This window comes from Orycteropus afer, unplaced genomic scaffold (assembly GCF_000298275.1).
Source record: "Orycteropus afer afer isolate SDZICR_OR568_19922 unplaced genomic scaffold, OryAfe1.0 scaffold00117, whole genome shotgun sequence".
Classification (NCBI taxonomy): Eukaryota; Metazoa; Chordata; class Mammalia; order Tubulidentata; family Orycteropodidae; genus Orycteropus; species Orycteropus afer.
The window spans coordinates 520,275-525,685 of NW_006921704.1; positions in this window are offsets into that span (position 1 = coordinate 520,275).

Here is a 5,411-nt window from a genome sequence, read left to right on the forward strand (position 1 = left end):
TGCATACTCACAACTTGTCTGCCAGTTTGTCCTATTGTGGTGGCTTGCATATTGCTGTGATGCTTGAAGCTATGCCACTGGTATTTCGAAGACCATCCTGGTTTTGGTAGAACTTCTAGACTAAGTCTAAGAAAGGATGACCTAGCAATCTACAGAAAAACTGGCCAGTGAAAATGCTATGGATAGCAGCAGAACACTGCCTGATGCAGTAAATCTTTACGGAAGTAGATTGCCTTATCTTCCTCCTGTGGAGCAGCTGGTAGGTTTGAACCAATGACTTTCTGGTTAGCAGCCAAATGCCTTATAGACTACAGCACAGGAGCTCCTTTGTCAAGTTAGAAGGCACTCAAAATATGACTAGGGAACAGCTGCCTCCTCAAAGTAGAGTTGACCTTAATGACACAGATAGAGTAAAGATGTCATGAATTTCATTTTTCTGATGTGGCATTACTCATTTGAAAATAGCTGCAAATACCCATTAATAATCAGAATATGGAATTTATGAAGTATGAGCTTAGGAAAACTGCAAGTCAACAAAAATGAAATGAAACACATAAAGATTGGTATCCTAGGCATTAGTGAGTTGAAATAGACTGGTATTGGACAGTTTGTATCAGACAAACATATGGTCTACTATGCTAGGAATGACAAATTGAAGAGGAATGACAGGGCATTCATCATCAAAAAGAACATTTCAAGATCTACTCTGACCTACATCACTATCAGTGATAAAATAATATCCATATGCCTACAAGGAAGACCAGTTACAATAACTATTATTCACATTTACATACCAACCATTAATGCCAAAGAAGAAGAAATTGAAGATTTTTCCCAACTTCTGTAGTCTGAAATTGATCAAACATGCAATCAAGATGCATTGATAATTACTGGTGATTGGAATGCAGAAGTTGGAAAGGAGAAGTATCAGTACTTTCAAAATATGGCCTTGGTGACAGAAATAATGCTGGAGATCACATAATAGAATTCTGTAAGACCAACATCTTACTCATTGCAAATATCTTTGTTTCAATAACATAAAAGGTGACTATACACGTGGACCTTACTAGATGGAATACACAGGTATCAAATTGACTACAGCCATGTAATAAGACAAGGCAGAAGATCAACATCATCAATCAGAACTAGGTCAGAGGCTGACTGAGGCAGAGACCATTAATAGCTCATATACAAAATCAAGATGAAGCTGAAGAAAATTAAAACAAGTCCACGAGAGCCAAAATAAGACCTTGAGCCTCACCTGAATTTAGAAACTATCTAAAGAATAGATCTGATACATTGAACACTATCAACCAAAGACCAGATGAGTTGGGTTATGACATAAAAGACATCATACCTGTAGAAAGCACAAGATCATTAAAAAAACAGGAAAGGAAGGAAAGACTAAATGCATGTCAGAAGAGAGTGCAATTTTCTCTTCACTATCGAGTAGCTAAAGGGAATGGAAAAAATGAAATAAGAGAGTTGAACAGAAGATTTAAGAGGGTGATGTGACAAGACAAAGCAAAATATAGCAAAATGTGCAAAGACTTGAAGCTACAAAATCAAAAGGGAAGAACATGTTTGGCATTTCTTAAGCCGAAAGACTGAAGAAAACATTCAAAACCTGAAGTCGGAATATTGTAGGATTCTATGGGAAAAATAGTAATGATGAAAGAAGCTTCAAAAGAAAATGGAAAGAATACACAGAGTCAAGGTAGCAAAAAGAATTGGTCAATTTCAGAGAAGTCAGGAAGTAGCATATGATCGAGAACCAATGGTGCTGACAGAAGAAGGCCAAGCTGCACTGAAGGCACTGGCAAACATCAGGGCTCCAGGAATTGATGGAATACCAACTGAGATGCTTCAACATATGGGTACAATGCTGGAAGTGCTCACTCACCTAAGAAAATGTGGAAGACAGTTACCTGGCTAAGACACTGGAAGAGATCCATATTTGTGCCTATTCCAAAGAAAGGTGATCCAAAAGAATGTGGAAATGATCAACTAACATTACTAATGTCACATGCAAGTAAACTTTTGCTCAAGATATTTCACAAACAGTTGCAGCTGAACATAGACCATGAAGTACCAGAAATTAAAGCCAGATTCAGAAGAGGACATGGAACAAGAGATATCATCACTGATGTCAGGTGGATCTTGGCTAAAAGCAGAGAATACCAGAAAGATGCTTACCTGTGTTTTACTGACTATGCAAAGGCAGTTAGCTGTGTGGATCATAACAAATTATGGATAACATTGCAAAGAATAGGAATTCCAGAACACTTAATTGTGCTCATGAGGAAACTGCACCTAGACCAAGAGGCAGTCAATTGAAAAGAACAAAGGGCATATTGTGTGGTTTGAAATTAGGAAATGTGTGCCTTAGGGTTATATCCTTTCATTATACTTATGCAGTCTGTATTCTGAACAAATTATGTAAAAAGCTGAAATATATGAAGAACAGAGTATTAGGATTGAAGGAAGACTCATCAAAAACTTGTGATATGCAGATGACATAATCGTGATTGGGAAGAGGACTTGCAGCACTTACTGATGAAGATCAAAGACTATAGCTTCAGTATGGATCACACTCCAACATGAAGAAAACAAAAGCCCTCACAGCTGGACCAATAAGCAATATCATGACAAACAGAAAATACTAAAGTAGTCAAGGATTTCATTTTACTTGAATAAACACCCATGGTAGCAGCATTCAATAAATCAGAAGACATTTGCTGCAAAAGTCTTCCTTAAAGTGTCAAAGAGCAAAGATGTCACTTTGAAGACTAAGGTGCATCTGATCTAAACCAAGGTATTTTAAATTGCCTTATATGCATGCAAAAGCTGAAGAATGGGTTAGAGTTAGAGATGGTAATTGGGGAGTGAAACCAAATGTTGAATGTAAAACAAATTCTGCTCTGTATATTTGTACCCAAAGCACACACACACACACACACACACAAGCTGGAGAATGAGTAAGGAAGACCAAAGAAGAATTAGGAAGACAAAAGAAGAATTGATGCCTTTGAATTCTAATGTTGGCAAAGCATATTGGATATAACATGGATTGCCAGAAGAATGGACTGATCTGTCTTGGAGAAGTACAATCAGGATGTTTCGGAGAAGGGAATGGTGAGACTTCAATTTACATACTTTGGACATGTTGCCAAGAAGAACCAGTCTCTGGAGAAGGGCATGGTAGAGGGTCAATGCAAAAGCAAAAGACTCTCAATGAGACAGATTGATGCAGTGCATTTTGAGAATGATGCAGGAGTGGGCAGTGTTTCATTCAGTTGTATAAGGTGTCACTAAGGGTTGGAACCTACTAGATGGTACGTAACAACAACTTCTACTTACACATGTATCAGTACCACAATTGTAATTATTGTAGTTTTATAATGTTTTAATATCTGGTAGTTCCCTTCATTTATTCCTTTTTAGAATTTTCCTTGATACAATAATATGTGCCTAAGGCACTTGACTGCTAACCAGAAGGCTGGCGGTTCAAACCCACCAGCCACTCCTCAGAAGGAAGGTTGGGCAATTTACTTCCATAGTGATATCACCTCAGAAACCCAAGGAGGGGTCACTATGAGTCGGGTCTGCCTTGACGGCACAAAACAACAACATAATAATATGATTATTTTTTCATATTAACTTTAGAATCAGTTTGGCTATTGAGATCATGTTCAATCTATGAGTTAACTTAGGGAGACTATGTATGCTTATGATCTTGAGAATTATTATTCAAGAATGGAATGCTTCTCAACTGTTTCTTTTCTTTTGTTCAAAGTTTCTTTAAAAGAATTATACAGAACTTCCACATTTCCTGTGAAAGTTATTCTTAGGCAGTTTTCACTTTTATTCCTACCCTGTTTGGAACTTTTTTCTAATTACATCTCTTAACTGGTTGTTATTTTCCCATATTATGGCAATTGCTTTTTATTTAATGCTTCATGTAACACTGAATTCTTTTGGGGCTTCTAAATAAATGTGAAATTATTATTATTAGCTATTGATATGATTGTTTACTCAGAAGCCCCCAAAGAAATTCAGGATTACATAAAACAAGCTATTTTATAAAAGTGAGTTTATGTAACCCTGAATTTCTTTGGGGGCTTCTAAGTAAACAATCATATCAATGGCTAATAATAATAATTTCACATTTTCTCTTCCAAATTTTAAACCTTATCTTTTTCTCATATAAGTACATTGATTATTACCTGTAAAACAATGTTATATAACAGTGATGTCATATACATGACTTTTAATGAAAATGTTTCTAGTGTTTCCCTACTAAGCATGGTTGTTGATCTTGAGTTTGAAACAGATATATTTTATATACCAAGATATTATCAACACTTTTTCTATTTTATTATGCATGCCTTATTTTAATAAAAATAGGTATTCAAATTCACCAGTGCTTTTTCTATATTTATTGAGATGATCACATAATTTTTTCTCTTTTGTTTTATGTGATTTAAAAAAAATAAATTTCTGAATGCTGAACTATCCTTACATATGTTAGGTTTTTTTTCCTAATACGTGTTAGGATTATATTTGGAGATATTTTATTCATGGTTTTTAAATTATATCCTATTTTTTTCTAGGTGTCCTTTCTGATCAAACTTTGTTAGGTATTGCTGTTCATGTAATGATAATTTCATTAAAAATATATTTTCAAGGAATGTGTCACTGGGGTTGAGGGCTTAGGATCACAGTCTCACAGATATCAGATAAGTTGAACTGGCATTACATAGTCCACAAAGACATCTACATCCTGTTGTGGTGAGTAGCCACTAGAGTCTTAAAAGCTTGTGAGTGGGCATTTGAGATGTAATTATTGGTCTTGCCTCATCTGGAGCAAAGAAGAATAAAGAAAACCTAAGACTCAGGAAACAATTGGTCAAAACTACTAATGGACTGTGTGAAACACAGCCTCCACTACACTCAGACCAAAGGACTAGATGCTGCCCAGCTCCCACCACCGATGTCTCTGATTAGGATCACAACAGAAGGTCCTTGACAAACAGGGAGAAAAAAAAAAAAGTAAAACAAAATTAAAAAATCACAAAACGACCAGACTTACTAGTCTGATAGACACTGGTGAAACCCCCAGGACTGTAGCCCTTAGATACCCTTTGAGCCTGGAATTGAACCTAACCATGTGGATCAACTTTTAGCCAAACAATAGACAAGTGAACAATTAACACTAGGGAGGAACATACTTCCCAGTACAATGAACCATAGGAGACCAAAAAGGGCAACTTTTGCCCAAAAACAAAACTCAGAAGGCAGATAGGGCCAGGAAGGAAAGAGAAATGGGAAGGAGGACTATAGGGAGGAGATGGGAAGAGTGCTGTTACATTGTGGGACTGCAACAAATGTTACAAAACTATATATATATA